Below are 12,214 nucleotides of genomic sequence, written 5' to 3'. Positions count from 1 at the left end.
CTTTGTAAATGAACATGTAGCAGTGACTTATCCTGCGAGTGTCCAGTGCTGCCCGACCAACACGTGTGTACAGTTCACGGTGATGTGTCCGAGGCTTATAGTTTGTGATAAATCGCAGAGAGGCATGATGGTAAGCGGAGTCCAGCAATTTTAGTGCTTGGGTTGGGGCATTCATATAAAAAACATCTCCATATCAATCCATACAATGCTTTTCCTTGACTACAGAGCAAAATACCTAATCCCCCATACTAATCAAACAGCTGTGGGTGGGCGTGAGAGTAGAGAGCATGTGAGCGGAGTTGAATGGCCGTGCGCTCTCCTCAGTACCTGGCACCACAAGGTTCAACTGTGACAAGTGCAGCGATGAAGCCGGAGTACAGCAGCAGCTCCCATACACTTTTAATGAGCTGTCGGACACGCATGCCTGTGCTGTACACACTGGAAATATGCGCTCTCACACGCAAGGGAGGGGCCGCCGACGACGAGAGAGGGCCAAAGAAGGGTAATTAAAACGAGGGATGTCAAAAAGTGTTCGAAGTGAAGCTCAAAAGAGGAGGACATAAATGCAACACGGCGCTTCATGGACGTTTAGCCTGACAAAGAGCAGGCTCATTTGTCATGCCATTCTGTGGAAATTGGACAACTTCCCTAATGGAATGTTCTTTTTCCCTTGTTTCGACATTGTTGTTTACAGCCCTGACAGTTGTTTGATGAGGGACAGCAACTCAAATAAAGCGCGGTAATTGCCAACTCGTTATAAAACTATAAATCAAAACATTTACCAGGGTATCACGTGTGCTCCGAGAATCAGTTTAAGACCGAAAGGTGGAAAGTAGTCAAACCGCAAAACACGCAAAACAGGCACCAACAGGCACGTTTCACACTTAGGATAGTTCAATAAACAAAAAACTGTAAAGCGGTGTGTTAGTTTCAGTGTAGCTCGTTTCTTTGGGATAAATATAAGGCAGTGTCCACCAGAAATCTGACCAGAACTGAAGAAGAAGGACTTGGATAAGGTGCAAAATGTCTTAACTCAAACTTTTGTCCTTTTGCTATGGATGATACGTGGATGACTGGGAGATTACACAACACAACACCCAAAATATTGCAATATCATAGCGGAATTATGCTGAAATAATCTTAATTTTATCGTTGCCGCTTTAAATCAGAGGATAAAAACTAAATGATTAACCAACCAACCAAGTCTTTTCTAAGTTTAGCTGACATTACTTGACGATTTGCAGTACATTTCCCGTCTCTGCCTGCGTATATATATATATCTTAAGCGACTCCGTACTGTATACAACTATGTACAACTGTGTAACCTTGTACCTATGTGAGTAATATTCCCATTTGAGCAAAATAAGACAAACAGAAGCAGATGGATGCAGGAGCGTATCCCTGTATCATTACTATGCAGCTGCAGAGGCCGGAGAAGGGGCTGTTCTGTAAGCATTATTGATACTATCGATCCGGCTGTCCTTTTGCCTCCACAAGATACACATTTATTTACTGTAGCGCAAAACCCGAGTTAATCACTGTGTACCGACCTGCCCGCGCGTATATTCTCCCCGAAAAGAGCGCACGCATCCTACTGATCGGGTTGTCAAAGTCTTTTCCAGCTGTCCTCCAAGTGTTTTGTATAGGGCAACTTCAAAGTGCTGTAATCTGAAGTAATTTTCCACTTCAACTAAACTCAAGTGGTAGACAAGCAGCTGAGAAAATGCCCCTTCTTGACATTGATTTGCGCAGAGCGGCTGGACGTACGGAGGTGGATCGGGAGGAGAGTGAGTGAGGGTGCGGTAAAGCATGCAAAAAAAAAAAAGGATTTCCAGTAGGATTAACGCGTTAATTAAGCGTAACAATCTGATTTGTAATAGTCGTACTTCATGTATAGCGAGAGGGAGAGCGCGTGGGCGGCAAAGTGTGCAAACAAATTTGATCTTTTTAAAAAATAGAATAGTGAGCGAGAGCATGAGTGATGGGGGGAATAGTGTGGAGTTCTATCGGGGGTCAGCAGCAATCTGTCAGCCCACGGGACGGCCATTACGGAGCAGGTGTGGGGGTTTATGTGGGCACAGGTATACAGTCTGTGTCTGGCTGATGTGCGAAGGACAGCGCTGTGTGGTACGGGCCATGCACACACACACAGACAGACACAGACACACACATACACGGTGGAAATCATCCCACTTGAGCCAGGTCTGACCAATAATGCCATCATATGTAGAGGAGAACATTGATTTATCTGTGATATTTGTTGCTAAATAAGAGCACAGCTGTTGCACTATTGATAGCCAGGTCTACGACAACACAAATATAATCCATTTTGACAGCAATCATCTTGATATGCAGCATTTTGTTGATATTTTGGCGTCCTCTAACCAGCTCATCAATCAACTGACAATCTCTGCACTTTTGGTTCAATTTTTCCCCATGCAAGTATTGGATCGAGTTGCATGTAGACGCCAAATCACTACTTAGACCGAACAGCACAGATAAATAGTACCATCTTAAAGCCGAAGTCCGAAAGGGCCTTTTTTCTTGATGCACATAAATGGTTTGCAGTTCGTAGCTCACCGCTCACAAAAAGGTCAAAACGTTTGCGCTCTCTCCTGGACCCCGGGAGTGTTTATAATGTTTTTCATTCTCATCCATTCCGTGAAACAATTGAATCTCCACACAAAAATGTTCACGAGAAAAAGCACAACAGTAACTTTATTGGCTTATAATCCTCTCCTCCTGGTGCACATTTGTAGTTTCTTCAACAATCATCGGAGGAGGCAAAACAAACGGGGTACGGGACTGAACCATCTGACCGGGCCAATACAAACATTTATGAGTTTTCTGTATTTACAATAATCGACGTGTCCCACTTTTGAGAAGCCGTTTTCACCACGTCTCAAGCCTCGTCATTGCGGCTTTATTTTCGCATTTACCAATTTTGATCGTGCTACTTCCATTTCCTGTCTTTATTGTTCACAAACTGTTCCCGCTCTCTGAAAACCCAGTGGAATGCATGACCAGCTCGTAAATGTGTCCGCTACGATGGCCGTCTGATCCAGATTACACGATGTCCTTCTCGAGGCAAACCGAGGTGAATTGTTAGTTTAAAGTGATTGCACAGCATGCGGTAAAAACAAAACCTCGGCGCGACAATCCTTTGAAAAATCAAGAGGTCTTCAAACACGCTCCCATTATAACAGTTGGTATTCTGTGTTAATCAGCCACCTTCAGAGTCCAATCAGCTTCACCAGACAATACTCCAGCCTCTTTTGACGCACCAACCCAAACACAAACAGTAGCCTCTTCTTTATTTTTGGTGACAGACAGGCTAACGAAATGGTAAGCAATTCCAAAACCATTAGCTTATCAGTGGACTCCAGGGAGGAAGGCTCATATTTAAGCACCAAACTAGAAGGGCACGGTAAGGTCGCGGGCGTGCTGCGATAAAGAGCCAGTGGAGTGACATTCAGAGTCTGGGGAATCTGAGACATGACAGGAAATCAGCAATCAGACAAAGCCACCGTGACTGCACCCGTCGAAAGAATATGCCAACTTACTTTTATACGAAGGTGTTTTAAGTGGATTTGAAGCAGGGAGGCTTTTAAAAAGTAGCACGACAATTAAAGAAAATATTATTGCAGCCTTCCCTTCCTTAATAAAGATGTAATGTTTGGCTTTGCTAATGGTTTCCCAAGAGTCAAAGCTACAAAGTATTTAGAGTCTAACACTGTCTAGACAATCAGCTGTGGGCAGTTCAGAACAACCCCAGAGTCTCACGCACATTCAAGGATTCTTCAAGGATTACACAAGACTCTGCTTTAATGTGTTGATGTGCCATGTTAAAGAGTGAGTTTTAATGACAACTCTGCAATCTGCAAGTCAAATCTCTATATGCACACATTCCGACTGCTATATCCATCAAATGAGCCTATGTCGTGTCTCTAGTGCCATTAGTATGGTCAGTCTAATCAGTGTCGTAATATCAAACAAAGCATCGTCACAGGGAATTTAATAATTGAGTCTTGAACATGTGGCAAATCTCAAAGCCCCTTTTCTCAAGAGCATTTGAAGAAATGTCATGACCACTGACACAGAGGGCTGATAGCTGCTCGTAATAACTCTGTTGCATAACTGCCACAGCTTCAACTGCTGGGCATGATCCAAGTGTCCATTGTGTGTGATTTTGCATGTACATGCACACATTCTCCAGGATTTAGGAGATTAGCAGCCTAATCCAGTCAATGGTGAGAATGCATACATGTGTGTCCACAGCTCTGTGGATTATTGCCAATGCCAAAGAAAACAGGCATGGAGCAGCAAGAATCACACACACACGCCCTCTCACTTGAACGCTGGCTTAAGCTGAACACATAAAACTACAGGTCAGCTGCACTGACTGTACGGCTACACACCGACCAGACAAATGGTCACAGGGCCCATTGGGAGCAGTGCAGGGCTCCTATGTGCATATTCACTTTCCCACACAAGAACACCACACAGGGCAGCACGGCTCTAACCCAGACCCTAAACACTGCACAGAGCGGTAATGTGAGCCCAGACCAAAGTCACAGAAATAGCAGCACAGAGCCAGACGAGGTGGCGGCCGCACAACACGTTAATAACACATCACAACTGAAGCCAGCTGATCTGCAGGCTGCCCTTTGCAGCTCGCACCCGGCGACCCAGCTCATTCTGTATGCAGGTGACACCAATGCAAATGTATACTTATATGTATACTTAAATGTATACTCTCACTGACATGTAGTGAAATCGCTGTCAAAATTACAGAGAGCAAATTGTCCTCTGTGAACTGCAAAACTAAAATATATTGAATGAATCGACTTGTTTAGAAAGGGAAGAAAAGTCTGAACAAAATCCTGATCCTGGTTAAAAAAAAGACTGTCAACTCTTCATAGTTTTATATTACTCTGATTTGTGTCAACTGCCCCTCGAGCTGCAGCCACTTAATCATAATGACATATTTATACAAAATGGAGGACATGTCTTGCCCAAGGACACAACAGCAGCATGTGCCATGGTGGGTGCATGTCGCTCTCTTCTTACTGCCCCCATAAGTGCAGTCGGGAATCGTCCTGGGTCCAATTAATTCCCCTTAATCTGTTTGTAGATCACGAGTGTCGCACATAAAATATGACGAGATAAGACTTAAAACATGTTAATAGCTTCGAGAATCTCCAACAGGAACAAAATGTACAAATTCCCCCATTCCCTGATAACAATGTAGATGAACTTCTTCAGCCCGTGCGTTTAATCCGTTGAAAAAAAGCTTATAATAACAGCAATGCGACTTTTATAACGCTCTTGCTCGAGGCGGAGGAAATTAATAAAATCATTATGCTTCATGTCTGTGTTTCTCTGATGGTTTATCTCATCTCCTGTAGCAACAGATGTGTACCAGATGCCGGGACACTTTGCTCTCAAAACAACAGCGATCGTGTCATTGTTTATCCATTGGACTGAATCAGCAAGGCTTTTTCCTTTTTTTTTTTTTTCCTTTTTCTTTTTTTTTTTACAGAACTGCAAATGTTAGTGGGCTTAACCAAACAATTAGAGCATAAACATATTAGGACATCTCGTTCAGTGTTGCAAGACTCTCATAACGCGTCTCCGCAGAACAACGGTTTGAGTTTGAGCGTGCGCGGCGGCTGCAGTGCGAGGGGTGTGATGGATTACGACAGGTTTTGTAATTAATTTGCTGTAGCCTGAGATGCACGCTTGACTGGCCGTTCTGATAAGGCCCGCTATAGAAAGATATGCACGCTCGCCTATACAGTGCACAAATCTAACAGGCAAGTGAACTGTCCCTTTCACTTAAAAAGGTACAGAGCACGGCTGGCGCAAGGGTTCGTGTCGGGACCAACCGTATTAGTTTTTTTTCCCCCACACAAACGTCTGAAAAAATGGAAAGTTCAAGCTGATTATGCATTTATCAGGCCGGTAATAGATTTAAAACATAATAAAAAGTCGTCTGTGTGTCTTTGTTCTCAGTCGTCCAGGTTTGATCCATCGTAAAAACTAAAAGTAAAATCTGTCAACTATACAAAAAGTTGTCCAGTTCTGCTCGTCCAAGTCTTTGTTTCTGAAGAAGAGGTGTGGATGAGCAGCGAAACGTCTTCACTCCAACAACGTTTTGCCCAGTTGACAGATTTTACTTTTGTTTTTTATTATAACAGAGTCGCAACTTCATCCAAAACGTAGCTCAATTTGTACTTTCGACAAATTCAGCTTCGTGTAAACCTCTTTCACTTTTCAACGTGCGAGCAGATGGCGTCCTAATGCCATCTGCTGACATTTTGTATAAATATGATCCAGAATACACGCTTCAATTAATGTTTATTATCATTAAGGGTCACGAAAGGCTATAGTTTTCACTGAATCGTATCGAATCCATTTGAAATATATCAATAATATCAATGATCTATCATATTGTATTGAATCGACAAAGGACTGTATCGAGATGTGTATCGTATCGGCAAAATCTTAACGATACCCAGCCTTATTTATAAATCACACTTTTGACTTTTTGTGGATCCACTATCGTCCTTGTATCGTCTCATTTACTCGTCTATTTATATCACCTCTCATCCTTATTCACCTTATGCCCAGGCGTTGCTATGGGCGTTGCTATGGTCATTCTGGTTGTGTTATTTTGCATTTTGCTGCCGATCTTGACAGTAAATAATTTCTATCGGTTTGATCCATAGTAAAAGCCAAAAGTAAAATCCTACAACTTTCTGTCCAGTTCACAGATTTTACTTTTGGTTTTTATTATAACAAAAAGTTGCATCTTCATCCAAAACATAGCTCAATTTGTATTTTTGAATAAATAATCATCACAATAAGCTTAAAAATGATCCAGAATACACTTTTCAGTATTTTACCAAGTTGTGAGTCTCTTCGTTTTCAACTGGCTGTGATTGACAGGTGGGTTAACCAATCAGGGACGTGCGTGGTCCTGCCGTATCGGGAAAAAATATCACAGGGGGGATCAGAAATATGGCGGGTTTCTGCAGAATCAATGAGTCAGAATCAAGCTCTGAACTCTTAAGCTAAGGTAAGATAAATTTGATCATGTTTGTAAATCATAGATGACCAATGAGCTCCTTCGTTTCACAGGTGTCGGAAGAAAATGAATCTGATTGGACGATCACGTTTGACTGGGCCTGAGACGCAACAGAGGACGTGGAGACAAGACTGACACCAATGTTTATATAGAAAATACAGAAATATCATTATGAATTTGCCATGTAAGCTTTGAGGTATTTCTAAGTAAAGTTATACCACACAAAATACCAAAGCCAACATGTCAAAGCATAAAAAAAACAGACTATTACATCGAAGACTTTCCATTTATTACTACAGTGAGCATTCAACCTTTAGCCTTTAGCACTTAGTCTAATAAAAATCCAGTCCAATTTTAAACAGGTCTGAACTCGAATGTTGTCAGTGTGTGTCGACACGCTGGAGGTGAACGTGTGAGTTTAAAACGAGTGAAGCTGATTCTCACTGATGTCTTTTGGAACCACAGCGAGACGAGGGGGCAGGCCTGACCTCATTCAGCGTCTGGAGAAGTGGGTTTTGGCCTGTGGGTGTTGATGATACAGCAAAGATTTGACAAAAAAAAAACGTCCCATGACTCACTCACTTAACCGTTAGCAATTTGTTTCAATAGGCAAATGATTATAATTTACTTCATCAGCTAATGGATTCGTGGAATTTCAAAAATCATTGCATTGGTGTACCTCGCCCAAAATAAAACTCCGCAAAGAGGGTGTGTCAACAAAATCATCTAAAGATCATTTGTCAGAATCTTTTAAAAGCCTTAGGTGAGAAATGTTTGGCATCTGAGAGATTTGTTTTATGTTTATCGGTTTGATACTGTAAAACAAATGCTGCAGAGTATTTATAGCAGGGCTGTCCAAAAAACATAACCTGAAATGAATCGATACTGAAACTAGTCGAGTCACTTAAACAGCAGATATTGAAGTAAAGTTATAGATTTATATTTGTTTTACTAATGCACAGAACTGTTCAAACTGTGGTAAAAATCAACACAAACCGTCCATGAACATCTCTTAAGCGTCGTGTCCAGACTGGGACAGGGCCGTGTGTGTATCCTCAGTGTTATGACGACAGACTATCAGGTCTAAGCTCCTCTTTGTGCCAGAGCCGTCTCCTCACACTGAAGAACAACACTGAGCTGTGAGGGCGACAGGGAGACCACGGCCTGTCGGAGCCACCAGAGCGACGAGAGCGCGACGCGACAAGGCACAGTCTCACACACACACACTCGTACACAGACACATATGCATACACTTACACGCACGGCATTTACACATATAAACACAACACATACATATACAAAAGCAATATATACACATACACACATGACGTATACACATGCACAACACTACATATACATATACAAAAGTGACATATACACATACCTACGTGATATATACACATACAAAGGACACATACACATACACACATGACATATATACATACAAACACGACATATACACACATACAAATGCGACATACACATGACATATACACGCGCACATACACACGACATATACACATGCACACAAGACATATATACAGACGACATACACACACGGCATATATACATACACGCAGGACATATACACATACACATGACATACACACACACATACCACAAGACATATATACAGATGACATACACACACATGACATATACACATACACGCAGGACATATACACATACAAGACATACACACACATACACAAGACATATATACAGATGACATACACACACAAACACATACAACATATACACATACACACAAGACATATACACACATACACACAAGACATATACACATACACACAAGACATATACACACGTGCACACACACACACGTACGCCGGTCACGATAACAAATTTTGAAGTTCGATACATCGCTGAAGTAAATATAGAGGATAAACGATAATATTGAGACTAATTTATGCCACTGACACAAAAACCCAAGAGCAGATTTAAACCACAAAACTCTTCTAAATCTATAATACTATTAAAAAATCATGAGCTGCAATAAATAAACAGCAGAATGACACAGACAAACGAGCGCTTCATTTGCATCTGTAATGAGTTATCTTACGGCTTAAATCTTATACGGCAAAAAAATAACCAAAAATTTCCTAAGTAGTGCAAAGAAAATGTACACGTGATGAATTTTGCACACACACACTCGCACACACACACACACACACACACACACACACGGAGAGGGATCTGAGTGTGGACAGACAAAACTGACAAAAGGCGTCTCAACAAGTCATCCAAAGACTCAGGGAAAAGTATGTATTTTTGTGACTTTAAAGATACAGTTACTACAAAATACATATTCAACCACGTAAAATAATACTTTGAATTGTTGAAAGAACATAACCTTTAGTGCAGTCCAAAAATACTTGCACCATTTTGAAGAAATCATATTTGACAATCGTATTTTCTCTGGAATGATGCACTCAAAGAAAGGAGCCCAAGGAATAAAACGACTGTACCGGCCAATCGATCGGCAGATGACCTCCTCATATTTTGATTTTGTATTAAAAGGTCTGGGCGCAGACTGAAAAGCACAAAATAGTTTTAAAAGTGAGTTTGTATTCAGAAGGCAGATCAGGGAAGGGACGAGATCTACAGCTGCGAGATCAAAACGGCACAAGACGACTGTCCCTGTGGAGGAGGATCTTGTGGTATTTTTCCTTTTTTAATTTGCCAATAACAATATAGATTAGTTTACATTAAAACAACTGACACAATAATCGCATTGGTCGTTTCCCAGTGAACGTTTATGGAATATTATGCATGAGAAATGTGTTATGTGATGGCAAAAATGAAATAAATTTAAAAAAACAAACATTTGTAATCATTTATAAATAGGTGTGTGCAAAAATATCGAAATATCAATATATCGTATCGTTTAATTTAATGATACAGCACCCCATGATATAAATACTGTATCGATTTTTTTTTTTTTTTCCTGATTATCCTGTCACAGCTCGATGTTGTGACTGTTTAGAGGAAAAAAACTTGTTTATGCAGAACATCTGAGTCACCGTTTTGATTAAAATCGGTGTATTTCACTTTGCACAGACGGTGGTTTAACACAGACTTTTAGCATAACAGTCGTGATTTAGTCGATATGTCGTGATCGTTCAGAGCCGTTAAACTGCACGTGTCCCTGTGTAAATGCAAATGTGGAGCTCGTATAAACTGTAGATGAATAATATCGACCGATGCAACAGTCTGAGGAGTTATTTTTGTTGGTCACATGTAGTAAACGAAATGCACTTTATGTTCGTGCATTCGTCATGGTTATGTTCAGCGGTTATGTTCATTCATCTTCACTAACCCTAACGCACCATTAATGTTTATCTTTTGTAAAAATGGGGTTACGAAAGGCTATATTTTTCACTGAGTTGGATCGAATCAATTTGAAACGTATCATATCGTATTGAAAAAGTACTGTATCGAGATATGTATCGTATCACGGCATCAGTTTGTGGAATAAAAATGGTTCACATTGATTGCTTTTTTCTTATCGTAAGCAGAAAAAAAAACACTCGGCAGTTTGATCTTGATCTTAAAAAAGGCAATTTTTGCAACGGACGCCATCTTGTATTTCTTAGCTTTAGCATTTAGCTTTGCCAATCTTCTACTGCCAACTTACTAGCCCTTCTTAAAGTTTAGTCATAAAGGTCACATTCCTCTCCCTCAAATTTAAATTTTTGTAAACATTTTCTGCAAAATCTTAACGATACCCAGCCTCAGTTATAAATCACACTTTTGTCTTTTTGTTGATCCACTATCGTCTTGTGTCGTCATATCATGTCCAGAGACGTTGCTATGGGCGTCGCTATGGTCACTCGGGTTGCGTTATTTTGCATTTTGCTGCCGATAAATCATTTCTATCGGGACTACAGAGCCGTTTTAACGCTTCCCAGAGAATCTTTGCAGTATTGACTTGTTAAACACATGAATACAGAACATTTTACACAAACCCGCCAACTTTATATCATATTTTTGAGGCGAAACTTCTCAAAATCTCCATCGAAATGAATGATATTCCCGTTTAACCGGACGTGCCACCGCAAAGAAAGCGCGGTTTGGAGCATTTAGTGGAAAAAGTGGGTGCAGTGCAATAATGTCAATATGAGAGAAAGATTTTTTGTTAAAAGGCAACATAAATCAATCGACTACTGAAGAAAAACGCCAGACAACAACTGCGCACAAACTGAACAACCTTCCCCTCCATTCAAGTCCATCTACATTATCAACACTGCATGAAAGAGAAAGTGCTAATAAAAGCAAATCATGGGATCAGCGTTACGTTTTTAATCTGCATCTTTATCCTCTCTGACCAAAATGCATCAATCACCGATCACAAATCCGCTCGCACACACCCAGGCTACTCCCAGGGCAACAGTTTTCAAAGACGCTGAAAGGGCTATCAAATCCACCGCAGGCTCAACTTTAGCCTCTGCAGTAATAAGTCAGAAATGTGAGATAATCTGATGGTGGATGGATTCACGGAAGGGACAAAAAAGATGTTGGGCGTCTTGACATCAAAGCATCTCCAGTCAACTCGCTCTTCCCCCCTCCCCGTTTTGCCTGCGGCTGGGAATGCGGCCAGGGACTGCGCTTCCAAAGAACAGATCTTTACTTGCTGCGATCCTCGAATGATTTAGTCATGGCGAGACAACAATCTGTACCTTGCAGCAATCGGGATTATTTAATGCCATTTGTCTTGCGCTATAAATCTTCGTAAGTAGTATCATCAGTTGTCGGCCTTGCGCGTTCGAGGCCGCGTCGTGAAGCCGGCTTGTGTTGCGTGCGCGGCGGTCGGACAAAGGCCCTTGTGTGCGCGATCCCAACAATCGGTAGCATTATGACGCCGTTGGATTGTTCTTAGACCCATAACCAGTGAGTCACGTTGCCAGTGGACGTGAAAGAAAGCGTTTGACATGGGAACTGGGTGCTGCGTACAAGGAAAGCCCTGTTTTTTTGGCGATCGCGAGCGTGCGTGCCAAAGTGTCTATTTTGAAGTCAGGTCAGGACAGGCTAGCACTTCAGGCCCCTCTGAGTCACAGTGAGTCAATGAGAAAGGGTTTGACAACAGGCAGACAGATGCGGCCA

The 12,214-nt window shown here is 41.5% G+C and overlaps 1 protein-coding gene across 1 annotated transcript in view; it reads right to left on the bottom strand.

Moving 5' to 3' along the window:
- gpc1b (glypican 1b) overlaps nt 1-12,214 on the bottom strand; it is an 80,933-nt gene that overhangs the window by 45,692 nt on the left and 23,027 nt on the right. The window lies entirely within an intron of this gene.

The sequence above is a fragment of the Periophthalmus magnuspinnatus genome, chromosome 17, assembly GCF_009829125.3.
Source record: "Periophthalmus magnuspinnatus isolate fPerMag1 chromosome 17, fPerMag1.2.pri, whole genome shotgun sequence".
In the NCBI taxonomy this organism is placed as follows: Eukaryota; Metazoa; Chordata; class Actinopteri; order Gobiiformes; family Gobiidae; genus Periophthalmus; species Periophthalmus magnuspinnatus.
The sequence above is the reverse complement of the archived record's forward strand: the minus strand, read 5'-3'. Positions and strand labels throughout refer to the sequence as shown.